Below are 13,599 nucleotides of genomic sequence, written 5' to 3'. Positions count from 1 at the left end.
GGTTGTGTCGTTTGTGACCAGATCAGATAACGGACAGCCTGGTGTGGTCGCAAAGGATGCAACTATGCAAGGCAAGTGGTTGAAAGAGAATAATTAATATTAAGGTTGAGGGCCGGATACAATTAGCCGTTTTCGCACTATTCACCAGTTTTGGTGCGATATTTACACGTATTTTCGCTATGCGCGGTCCCATTTTTCACCCTATCCAAATACAAAACACACACAAAAACGCATATTTTCGATAATTGTGCATAGCGAAACTAGTGAAAAGTACAGCACATTTTGGGGAAATCAGTCTGTACCCCATAAAAAGCCTAACTGACATAGAAAATCAATATAGAAGTGTATTACTAGCCCTAATAAAAGTATTTTGGGTACTTAAATAGTGTGAAAAGGTTGTTATATGCATATTTGCATAAATGTGGAAAATTTATAAAAAGCAATATTTATGGGAGAAAATAATTACTGCAGTTAAATTGGAAGTACAATAAAATGGGTGTTAGTATATTTATGTGTCTATAAAGTGCAGTTTTAAAAAAAAGTTCAAAATACACCTTCTGCAGCAACCTGCAATCCTAAAAACACCTGTCCCATCCATACAGCCCCCCAAAATACCTGACCCAGTACTTTAAACCTATTTTCTAACACTTTTTACATTTTCACTCCCAAAGAGTTCTGAATCAAGTCCCCACATTTTTTAGCCTAAAATAGGGATTTTGCACTTTTTTTCTGCTGCTCTGAGAGGGTGAAAACTTTTCACCTGTTTCGGTCTATGGAGTTTTTGCACATGCGTACACTTCGGGATTGGATAGCGCGATACGCACTTATGTGCGAAAATTTCGCAACTACGAGTGCTTTTCACCAAAACGCGACTTTTTGCTTCTAATTACATTCCCTTCTAAGTATTTATAGGAAAATGCACTAGGTGGTTAATACTTAGGGTTTTATTTCCCATTACAGTCTGCCTGGTGATCATAAAGGTAATGAGCAGCTTTGATTGTCGGACACCTGTGAGAGGCTGATAAAATGGTGTGTCAGTGTGCTAGACTCCCACTACCTAGGGGAAGCAGGCTGGCAGGCCTGCAGAGAGACACTGCTATTTGCATGTACATTCTGCTTTTTTGTGTGTAAGTGGAACATTAGGTCCTTCTACCTTAGAGAGGGAGTGCTCTGTTTATTTTAGAGCTAGATAGGCCACGATTTATTTTCATGTTTTGTTTTTTTATGCTGCTAAATAAAACTAGGTGTGGGCTGGTGTGCTGTTGATTAGCACCCCTAACCTATTCTTGTGAATATAACAGTTCTTATACCCAAAGGTGTTTCAGTAGGATGAACTACTGACCTTAGGGGCATCAAGTTAATATCTCGCACCACTAGTAAGTGCAGCGATATGCCGCACTAACGCTACCTCCGGACAACTCACATCCCCAAAATGAAATAGCCAGCGCTCATAGTACTGCAACATTCTCAAACTTCTCAAGTCTCAGGGGGGTGAATCAATTCAGTGCGCTGTTAGGCCGACTAAAGGATTTCTTCTTGCACCCTCCTGAGGGAGTGAGAAGAAATCCTACTAAAGTGCGGACCGCTAGGCTGTTTGCCGGGCTTAGCGCAGCACTAACAGTCTCGTGGACGGCACCTTAAATGTAGAATGCAGGTTCTCGCAACTAAACACACAGGTTAAGTCACAAGAACCAGAATTCTCCAACTTATGTTGTAATAGTCAGACTAAACAACGCGCTGAATTGAATAGCTCTGGGACTAACTTCCTGGTGCTATTCACCTCGCGCTTAATTGAATCGCCCCTGATGTATATTATCATTGGAAGCAATTGTTTCCATATTTAGACACCTTTTTGAGCATTGCACTAGCATTATAAAACTAGTACAACACACAAAATTAACATCAGTGAGTATGAGTCCTTAAGCTGGGTACACACCTTATGACGGTGCAACCCAGCGATGCGGCGAGTGATGTAAAGCTAGAATGCAGGCGCCATGCACTCTGCATGATCCACAGTATGACAGCACAATGTATTCTTACATGTAACTACACAACGTCATTCATTGAATCATCCCTTCTTATGTGCAGCGTAGCAGATGGGATGATTCAATGAATGACAGCTGGGAACAACAGATCAGTCGTACATACTATATGATTTGTGCGATATATCATTCTGATCCGCGCTGGGACGATATATCATATGATGTATGTATCACATGGAGTGTACCCAGCTTTAGACTATACAATACCACTCCTATTTAGGTGAGCTTATAATGTTGGAAAATGGGTTAAGAGAGCAAATCCCATTTAGTATTACAGGAACAATGCTAAACTGAAAATGATTTCACCAACAAAAAAGGAGGAAAAACAATTGAATGAAAGAATTTGCTGGATAACGTGTGATCCGGGTTCTCAGAAGGTTCAGATGAAGTTTGATAAATGTGGTGGACCATGAAATGGATGCCAAAGATTCTGTTTCATGTACTTATATTGGAATTACAAATAGCTTAATTTAAAAAAATTATATTTTAAATGAAGTAGATTGTTATCAAAGGTTGTTATACAACGATTATTTCCCCAAGGTCCATGGTGACTGCTTGGGGGAAAAAACAAACTAAAGACGAACTGTAAAGCGCAAATAATGAAAAAAAGAATGCAGCACATACTTGTCTACTTTTGTTTTCTCCTCCCGGGGGGAAGCTCGGGGAGGAGAAGCAGGTCGGTTGCAACGGGGCATGACGTCCCTCTTCACGGTAAATTGCCGCGATTGGTGCACATTTAAATATTCCTGAAGAATCACGTCATTAAGCCCCACCCCCTACATGGGGACCCTCGATTGCCACAGAAATTCTCCCCATTCTGCCCACTTCACTAGGAAGTGGGCAGAATGTGGAAGAAATGCCTCCTCTACCAGGGGTGCGGGCGGTTACTCCAAAAATCGGGAGCCTCCAGTGACTTTCGGGAGAGTAGGCATGTATAATGCAGCATTGAAAGCACGCCACCAAACTGTCCAGTCCCTTTTCACATTATTATTATTATTATTATTATTATGCCTTCCCCCAGTTTGACCCCACCCACCTAATACATTTGACCTGTTTAGATCACAGCCTTGACTATTATTTACCTTGCTGCTACTCCCACCAATAACCAGGGAGGAGGATCTGCAATGCAGCAGTCAGTCAGCAATAAGTAAATGCCATATGGCTGATGGGGCATACAAATAACTGACTGCCAGCACTCCTGCTAATCCTACAGCCGCTGACTCTCCAGTTTCCGTACTGTAGAGATTCTTCAATACGGCTTGCAGTGGCGTGATTTAATGTGTAGATTTAGAGAGCAGTGTTACACCCACAGGAATACAGTCAAGATAACAACATATTATGGACATTTCCAATCTGGGTGGGTATGAAGATAACAAGAGATATGGTAAGAACTTACCTTTGTTATCTCTGTTTCTACGAAGTCCATAGGGTCCACAGGGTGACCTTGGGGTATAGCTGGATCCTGGATCCTCGGGCACCACGGAGTTAAAGCTTTCAGCTGCTCCCAGGATGCACTTGGGTCCAACCTCCCCTATACCCCGCCCCCGAGCCACAGGCACCTCAGTTGGTAAGCAGCCCAGGCCGGAGGAGGAGACGAAACAGAGAGAAGGAAGACTGGAACACACAAGAACCATACTCACAGAAATGGGAGACGGAAAACCGGTGACCAGTCACAGAGCCCATATGAAGCCAGGTGCGTCAGGGCGGGTGCCCTGTGGACCCTATGGACTTCGTAGAAACAGAGATAACAAAGGTAAGTTCTTACCATATCTCTTGTTTTCTACTTCAGGGTCCATAGGGGTCCACAGGGTGACCTTGGGGATGTCCCAAAGCAGTCCAACTAAGGGCGGGGATGCTCCTGTGCTGATAGGAGAACCCGGCGCCCAAAGGATGCATCCTGAGAGGCAAAGGTGTCAAACGCATAGAACCTCAAAAAGGTCTGAATGGAAGACCAGGTGGCCGCCTTACAGAGCTGAACAGCAGAGGCGCCACGGCTAGCAGCCCAAGAAGGGCCCACAGACCGAGTGGAATGAGCCTTAACAGAGGCTGGAACAGGTAAACCCTCCTGCATATAAGCCTCAATAATAACAGAACGAAGCCAACGGGCTAGAGTCTGTTTGTTGGCAGGCCAACCCCTCTTGTGAAAACCAAAGAGGATAAACAAAGAATCCGACTTCCTCACAGAACTAGTCCGGTCCACATAAACCTGGAGTGCCCTTACAACGTCTAAGGAAGTCTCCCCAGCCGAAAGATCAGGTGACTGAAAGGCTGGTACAACAATTTCCTGATTAATGTGGAACCTGGAAACCACCTTAGGCAGGAAATCAGGACGAGTGCGAAGCACCGCTCTGTCCTGATGAAAAATCAGAAAAGGGGGACGACAAGAAAGCGCCCCCAAATCTGAAACCCTCCTGGCAGAAGCAATTGCCAAGAGGAAAACAGTTTTAAAAGTTAGCCACTTGAGCTCCACTGACTCCAAGGGCTCAAAAGGAGGACCCTGTAAGGCCCTAAGAACCACCGCCAAATCCCACGGGGCCACAGGTGGCACAAAGGGAGGCTGGATTCTCAAAACACCCTGGAAAAAGGTGTGTACGTCCGGCATAGCAGCGATCCTGCGCTGGAACCACACCGACAGACCAGACACGTGTACCTTCAGTGAAGAAAGACGTAATCCTAAGTCCAAACCGGACTGAAGGAAAGCCAGAATACGCGAAACTCGGAACACCTGGGGATCATAGTTTCTGGCCTCGCACCACTGAAAGTAAGTGTGCCACACTCTGTGATAGATCCTCGCGGAAGCAGGCTTGCGCGCCCTCAGCATGGTGGTAATAACGGAGCTAGAAAAGCCCCGAGACCTCAGGACGGCTGTCTCAAGAGCCACGCCGTCAAAGATAGTCGACCCAGATCCGGGTGAAGACAGGGCCCCTGAGACAACAGGTCCCGCCGTTGAGGTAGGAGGTACGGAGCGTCGATGGACAGGCTCCGCAGATCGGAGTACCACGGCCTTCTGGGCCACGCTGGGGCCACCAGGATCAGTGTGCCTCCGTCCTGTTTGAACTTGCGCAGGACCCGAGGCAGCAGAGATATCGGAGGGAACAAGTAAGCCAGTTGAAACAGCCATTTCACCGACAGCGCATCTATCAGACTTGCGCCTGCGTCCCTTGTCCTTGACCCGTACACAGGCAGCTTGTGATTGTAACGGGACGCCATCAGGTCCAGCTCTGGCAGCCCCCACTTGTCCACGAGTAGTTGGAATACCTCTGGATGAAGCGACCATTCCCCGGGATGCACATCGTAACGGCTGAGGAAGTCTGCCTCCCAATTGAGGACTCCTGGGATGAAAACTGCCGAGAGAGCTGGAAGATAGCGCTCCGCCCAAGCCAGGACGCGGGACACCTCCGACATCGCAGCTCGACTGCGAGTCCCTCCCTGGTGATTGATGTACGCCACCGTGGTGGCGTTGTCCGACTGCACCTGAACGGCCCTTCCGTGAAGAGCGGTGCCGGACGACTGCAGGGCTCTGTATACTGCCCGCAGTTCCAGGATGTTGATGGGAAGAATCGCTTCCTCCGCCGACCAACGACCCTGAAGTGACAAGGAGCCTGTCACCGCCCCCCAACCCCGGAGACTGGCATCTGTCGTGAGCAGAACCCATTCCGGGATCCAAAAGGGGCGCCCCTCCAGGAGATGCCCTGTCTGCAGCCACCAGGCTAGGGACAGACGCACCTCCGAGGACAACACCAGCATCTGAGAGCGGATCCTGTGTGGCAATCCGTTCCATTCTGAAAGAATCAGCCCCTGCAGGGGCCTGGAATGGAACTGGGCAAACTCCACCATGTCGAATGCCGACACCATGGACCCCAAAACTCTCATCGCTGAGTGCACCGACACTCTGCCACTGCTCAGACAACTGTGAATCCGCAGCTGTAAGGAGGAGACCTTCTCTGGAGTCAGAAAAGTCCGTTGCTGACGAGAGTCCAGCAGGGCCCCCAAATGAACCATCCGTTGTGATGGGATGAGGGAGGATTTCTTCCAGTTGATCAACCAGCCGTGCGCCTGTAGACAAGCGACCGTCAGGTGGAGATGCTGGATCAGTACCTCCGGGGAGCTTGCCAGCAAGAGGAGGTCGTCTAGATACGGTAGCAACCGTATCCCCTGGCTCCGAAGGTGAGCCGCCATGACCGCCATCACCTTGGTAAATACCCTTGGTGCCGTGGAGAGACCAAAGGGTAGAGCCCTGAATTGGTAGTGGTTGTGGAGAATAGCAAACCGCAGAAACCGTTGGTGCGATGTTGCTATAGGCACATGGAGGTAGGCGTCCTGGATATCCAGGGAGACCATATAATCCCCCGGTTCCATCGCCAGTATGATGGAACGCAAAGTTTCCATCCTGAATTTGGGAACCCTGAGAAACCTGTTCAGGGACTTCAAATTGAGGATGGGGCGATGAGAGCCATTGGGTTTCTGCACCAGAAACAGCGTAGAGTAATACCCCATCCCACGTTGAGACTGTGGTACGGGTATAATGACCCCCGCCGTCAGCAAGGCCTCTATGGCTTCCTGAACCTGCAAGGCCTTGGTTTTGTCCTGAGAAGGACTTGTGCAAAAAAACTGGCAAGGCGGCCTGTGCCGAAAAGACAGGGCGTACCCCTGGGAGACCACTTCTCGCACCCAGGCATCCGTGGTGGTATTGTGCCAGCACTGGGCGAATTGAAGAAGTCGGCCTCCCACTCTGGGGTCCCCCAGAGGGAGGCCCGTCCCATCACGCAGAAGGCTTATCTTCTGGCTTGGAAGAAGGGCGCCTAGCACTCCAGGCTTGCTTCTTTGGCTTTGAGGCGGTCTTGGGTGCGGACTGCCTCGGGAAGGACTGACCCTTTGCCTTGCCCTGAACCCGAAAGGAACGAAACACCGAGCTCCGGACCTTAGCAGGTGTAGTAGCTGAAGGGAGGAAGGCTGACTTGGATTTTGCCAGGGTATCTACTATTTTGTCCAGGTCCGGACCAAATAGTAATTCCCCATTAAAAGGTAAGGCCTCCAAGCCTTTCTTTGAATCCGCGTCTGCTCTCCAAGACCGCAACCACAAGGATCTACGAGCAGACACTGCTGCCGCCGAAACCCTAGAGGTCAATAGGCTAGCATCCAAAGATGCTTCTCCAATGTAGGAGGCGGCATCTCTCATCTGTCCTAACAACGCCCTCTGGACGTCCGGAGATTCATCCGTAAACGTGTCCTCCAAGGCGTTGGCCCACCCCTCAATGGCCTTGGCCACCCAGGAGATGGCCATGGACGGCCGGGCTACAGCCCCTGAGAGAGAATAAATAGACTTTAGACAAGTCTCCACCTTCCTGTCCGTAGGATCCTTCAGCGAGGATATAGACGGCAATGGCAAAGTAGCACTCCTGATGAGGCGTGTTACATGGGAATCGACTGCAGGCGGAGTTTCCCATTTCTTACAATGCGCTTCCGGGAATGGATAATTGGACGCCAAGCGTTTCTGTGGCAGGAAACGCTTACTGGGCGTCTGCCAGGCCACCGCCATGTGATCAGTCAACTGATCAGACAAGGGGAACGCTGTAGAAGTAACCTTAGCTTTTTTAAAACTAGGATACCTTGACTTGGGAGCAGGTGCCTCATCCTCAATCAGAAGAATAGCCCGCACCGCCTTAACCAGAGCCCGCACATTGATGGAAGACTTAGTGTCTACCTCCTGGACTGAGGCATCTGAGGCTGAGTCATCCTGTACCTCACCATCATCCGAGAACCCCTCAGAATCCGAAAGATGCGCAGCCTGTGCCATGACTGAGCGTTTAGACGCCCTGGAGGGCACGTCACTGCGCAACATCGACTGAAAAGCCGAAGATGCTGCCGCCAAATCTTGGACAGTGTGGGAAAGCGCATCCACCCAGGGTGGAGGAGCTGTCACAGGAGCCTGAAACGGCACCACAGCCGGCTGTGCCACAGGGGTGGACTGAATATACATTGGCAACCCCGCATAGGGACCAACAGGCTGAGACCCCGGGGGAGTCTGCAATAATTGTGGGACACCCGGGGAATGGGGGATGGCAGGCTGGGGCAACACCCTAGTAGGGGCGGCAGTCGGGACCGACAGACGGTCCGCGATGGACACCAGCACCTGGGAAAACATCGCCCATGGTGGCTCCTGCGAAATGGGAGGTTTAGACGTACCAGGGACCGCCTGGCACCGTCCGCACAGGCCGTCCTGTGACAAATCCTCCCTATCCACTCCTGCAGAACAGCGCCTGCAGGAGAACAATGCTGGAGCCCCGGAGTGCTCAATCTCCTCCTCAGACATGACTTAGGAAGAAAACGTGCGCACTCACCAGTGTGCTGAACAACAGCCCACAATATGGCACCGTGTAGCACACAACTGTATGTGACGGACCTCACAAATACGTGATCTATATAGGTGAGGTCAGTAGAAACACCCTTCCCCCGCACACCTGTAGGGCTTGTAGGAGAAGGAAAGGGATAGGTACAGGCTGACAGTAAGTAGAAAAAAGACACAGACAGGCAGCACTAGCAAAAGTCACATACCATGCAGGAAGATATACTCACTGCACCTTTCCACTACAATCAACCTGCCCAGATTCAGTGTCTGGGAGGGCTATAGTGCTGTGTACACTGTCCTTCTGCAGGGGAGAGGTACACAGGGGGACCGGTCCGCGTGCTCCCTGAGAGTATCCACGCTGCCACAGAGAAAATGGCCGCTGGAGACCTCAGAGGAGGAGTGGCCGTGTAGCTGCAGCTCAGCGACGCCAGACTACGAGCTGAAAGGCGCGCTGAGCTGAGGGGAGGAGCCACTAGACAGGGAAGGCTTCCTCCCCTGGCTAGCATATTAACCCCAGGGCTTGCCGGCATCCCGCTTGCCGCTTAATTTACCCTGGTGGTCTAGTGGTCTGGCGGGGTATGCCTCCGCTGGAGGGGGGGCCCGCCGCCACCGCTAGCGCCCCCGGTCTGTCCCCTAGAACCGGGGGCATGGGACTGCATTTGAAAGGAACCCGCGCACCGCCGCTAATCAGTGGTGCGCGGCTTACCTGATCTCCCCGGCGTCTTCCGGCAGCAGTCCCGGGGGAAACCAGAGTCCGGCTAGTACAGACTCTGGCTTCCCCCGCCGCGATCCCCAGTTCAGTGCTGGCGTCGCGGCGCCAGCAGGGAGAAGGAGCGGCAGCGTGGGCGTCTGTACAGACAGCCCAGCGCTGCCGCTCTGTAGAAAAACTGTAGTAAAAAATAAATAAATAAATTTAACTAAGTTAAATAAAAAATTAAAAGCTTTAGGGGGCTGCTCCAGCAGCCCACCCCGCAGGGTGACCCGACTCCGGCCGGGCACCATCTAAAACTGAGGTGCCTGTGGCTCGGGGGCGGGGTATAGGGGAGGTTGGACCCAAGTGCATCCTGGGAGCAGCTGAAAGCTTTAACTCCGTGGTGCCCGAGGATCCAGGATCCAGCTATACCCCAAGGTCACCCTGTGGACCCTATGGACCCTGAAGTAGAAATTAAGATTGCGATTGTGGATAACCTGGGGATTAGCTGGTATGTGGTTGGCTTCAATGAGTCTGCATCAATTCTAACAAAGCAAGGACAAGGCATGGTGGAATAGGGGGCCCGTGAAGTCCCATGAATGATGACATATGGGACATCAGAGGCCGAAATTAAATGGTCTGGTTACTTACACTTACAGACCATTATATTGAGCGCACCTACCTAATACAGGCTTGGGAAGTTATAGATTGGTGGGCTGGACACACAAAGGAGTACATGCACTATATATATCACTTCTTGGTATGCACTAAAGGGTTTTCTCTGCCTTCTGCCTGCTAGAGTTAATAGCAGGCTACAATTTCGTGCTGCAAATGGGTCACTTAGCCCTGCCATAGGCACCTCATAGGAAGGGCTAAGTGAACCAGATGTTACTAAGGAGAGGTCACGGGATGCCGGCGGTCGAAATCCCAGTGCCGGAATCCCGAACCGTGACCAGAACCCCGGCGCCAGAAACCCGACATCACTTGATATGCCCACACCAGAATCCCGACAGCTGGCATATCGAACGTAAGTATAGCGAGGTGGGTTAGGTTTAGGCCGCGGGGGGAGGGTCAGGTTTAGGCACCACCGGGAGGGGGGTGTGTAGGGTTAGACTGTGGTGGGGAGGGATAGAGATAGACTGCGGGTGGGAGAGGGTTAAGTTTAGGCAACACCGGGGAGGGGGGTTAGGGTTAGGCACTAGGGGGAGGGTTAGGTTTAGGCACCAAGGGGAAAGGATAGGTTTAGGCACTAACGGGGAGGGTTAGACTTAGCCTGCAGTGGGAGGAGGGTTAGGGTTAGACTGCGGGAGGAAAGGGTTAGGATGCAGGAAGGGATGGTTAGGGGGGAGGGTTATGATACTTAGTGAGCCCGTCTGGATTCTGAGCATTGTGATGTCGCTGTTGGTCTTCTGACTGCCGGCTGCTGGTCTCCTGTATGTATTCCAAGGTCACTATTACTGTCAGCGGTCTTCTCAAGCGGCACCTTTGTCACAGCTAGTTGCCAGTATCTGCTTCTCCACACCTGATAAGCAAGAAGAGAGCTCTTGTTAGTTTGGCCGCTTGATAATAAAGCTTTTACCAAAAAAAAGAACTGCAGTGCTGTAAGGCAGGGATAGCCAACCTCGTTCCTCTTGAGCTACCAACAGTTCACGTTTTCCAGACCACCTAGCAGGTGCACAGGTGTATTCATTACAAACTAACACATTTGAAAAGATCCACAGGTGGAGCTAATTATATCACTTGTGATTCTGTGAGAAGACTTACAAAACATGCACCATTGGTAGCTCTTGAGGACCAGGGTTGGCTACCACTGCTGTAAGGGACTCATAGGAGAGCAGAGGTGAGAGTCCACACGCTACGCTAGTATGCATCTGTGCAGTCACCACCGAGGGAGTGACTTTTCATTAGGGATGTTTTCCTTTCGAAGGTAGTGTTTTCACCAATGGTGTGGAAGAGATGACCATCCAATGTCAAAATAAAGCTGAACTCAGCTGTTTAACATGCGCAAACAGTGATATTAATATTTTTTTCCATTGAATTCTTGCGATGTGATGCTTTGTCTAAGGTGGAATCGAATCCCAACAAATAAACAGAGTAGTGGCAACCGACAGCGCATGTGTCCACTTATAATGAATGTAGCTACACATCAGATGCATATAGCAATACTGGGCCTGATTCAGACCCGCTCGCAAGCACTTGAGCGCTCGCGAGCGGGTCGATGGTGTGATGGTGTGCGCAAGCCCCATCGCGAGAGAGAAAATCTATCGCTCCATGACTCACTACAAAAGGGGCGGCTGTTGATGTTGATTGACAGCTCGCCCCGTTTTGTAGGCGTGGTGGGGGGGTGGCTTCACAAATGGAGGCGTTCCCAAGCGAACGCCTGCCGTTTGTGGGCGGCCCCACTGACATCACCAGTGACATCGCCAGTGATGTCAGTGAAAGAGCTTCAGGCTCTATTAGAGTCAGAAGCTCTCTGGGGCTTGCGGACACGAGACCCTACCACAAGGGTCTTGTCGCAAGCCCGATGGTCGCGATGGTCTTGACCATCGCGACCATCATCCTGGCCGCTGGCAATAGCTGTGGGTGGTCCGTCTCTGAATCAGGGCCACAGTTTGACACATAATAAGTAAACTGCCACTCTCTTCTGATGGGTATAACCAATTATAGGACCTGATTCAGGGATGTACATTCATCCAATGATGAACGTACATCTCTGATGGTTAGGGTTCTGCTCCTGCGTGAGGCTTGTTCTCTGCACATGTACAGAATGGGTCCTGCGATTACGCTCGCAGACCCACCCCCCAAGCCGTAGCATGACTGACATATTTTCACTATCCCCAGCAATAGCTGGTTAGGATGGGATCCCAACATGCAACATTTTCCGAGAGGGACGAGGCCAGGGGCTGCATCGGCTGACGCAGCACCTGGTCAGGATGCGGGTTTTGTATCGCGGCAGATATTTTAATTTTAAAGAAAATACCGCACTTCCGGGAGGGAGCTGTCGGGCAACCACACGAGGGGAGTCTCGCGGCAAAAGGGGGCATGTCGTGGGAGAAAAGGGGCGTGGCTTGGATAATGACACATCATTGGGGACGATGGCATTGTGATGCAGGGGGCGGGGCTACGATGACGCGGATTGCGTCACTGGCCCCGGGATTTATGCAGGCGGATCGCTGGGGCCGGGAGACTTGCCTGCCTTTCCAAGAGGGCCAGGAGTGGCACCGGATTTTCGGAAGGCTCCCAGCCAAGTCTGGAGGGTAGGTAAGTATGTCACATGGGGTTGGCTATAGAGAAGCTGAATTGCTCACATTGGAGGCAATACGGATGATCTGCACCTAGCATAGGATGGTGAAAGCTCCAATAGTGCAACCAATGGAGGTGTCTAAAGACTTACAGGGGTATTCAATATGGGAGCGATAACATCGTTTTTGCGTTAATATTGCAATTATGACGTCATTATCGCAGGTTTTAGTTTTACACCCTATTCAATTTCAAAGACTTATCGCAGTTTTGACAAGTCTTTGATAAAAAACAGTGATAACTTTTCACCATTGCATAGGTGTCGAAAAAAAGTGCAGAATTGGGGTTTAGGGGTGCAGGCTTAAAAAAATAGCCTGAACCCCTGAGATTGACATTTAAAAAAGAACTGTGTCAAAAAAAGTAAAAAAAAAAATAGGGACACACCAAAAAATGTATTTAAAAATTGGGGTGCAAAAAAAAAAATGGAAAAAAAATGTTAAACAATAGGGAAATAGGTTCAGGGCTATTCTGCAAGTATGTGGCAGGTGTTTTGAAGAATAGAATTATAGCGGCAGGTGCACAAATGCAGAATTTTTAAAAACTTACTTTAGGGACATCAAAATATGCTAGTATTCATTTTCGTGTACCCCAAATTTGATGGGACAACTTAAGAACACGAAAAAAATAACCTAAGTGCTCATCTGCATCACTTCTTCAATGTCGGGAAAAAAACACCTGCTGCGGCTATTTAAATCCCCGACTTTCAATTAAAGGCTAAAACGGGGGTACCCATAGTGTTCCCCCTTGTTTTTGCAACTTTAGGGGGGTCTTACAATTATTTTAAGGAAAAATTCGTAACTTTACGCAAATCCAACTTTGGAGTTTCCCGTTTTCGTTCATTTTATATTGAATACGGGGATAAGCGGGAGCGCGCACCAGACTTTAACGCAGGAAAAAACTCCGATATGAAATGTTAACTTTGACAGTGAAGTTAACGTTTCATATTGAATACCCCTCTTACACTGACAGTGGGTGTCTCAGTACTTGCATATTCAGAGGCATATCTGTACACCAGGGAAGGGCATTGTAATGTCATTAGCCTAAAGTCACAGATGCAACGGCAGCAAAAGACACAAGGACAGCTGCAACTCAGGGGTAAATTTACTAAAGTGAGAGTTTTTAGAAGTGAGTTTTAGAAGTGATGTTGCCCATAGCAACCAATCAGATTCTAGCTATTATGTTCTAGAAGGTGCTAGTTAAATGTTAAGTAGAATCTG

Source organism: Taudactylus pleione, unplaced genomic scaffold (assembly GCF_031769625.1).
Source record: "Taudactylus pleione unplaced genomic scaffold, aTauple2 ptg000154l, whole genome shotgun sequence".
NCBI classification, from domain to species: domain Eukaryota; kingdom Metazoa; phylum Chordata; class Amphibia; order Anura; family Myobatrachidae; genus Taudactylus; species Taudactylus pleione.
The sequence above is the reverse complement of the archived record's forward strand: the minus strand, read 5'-3'. Positions refer to the sequence as shown.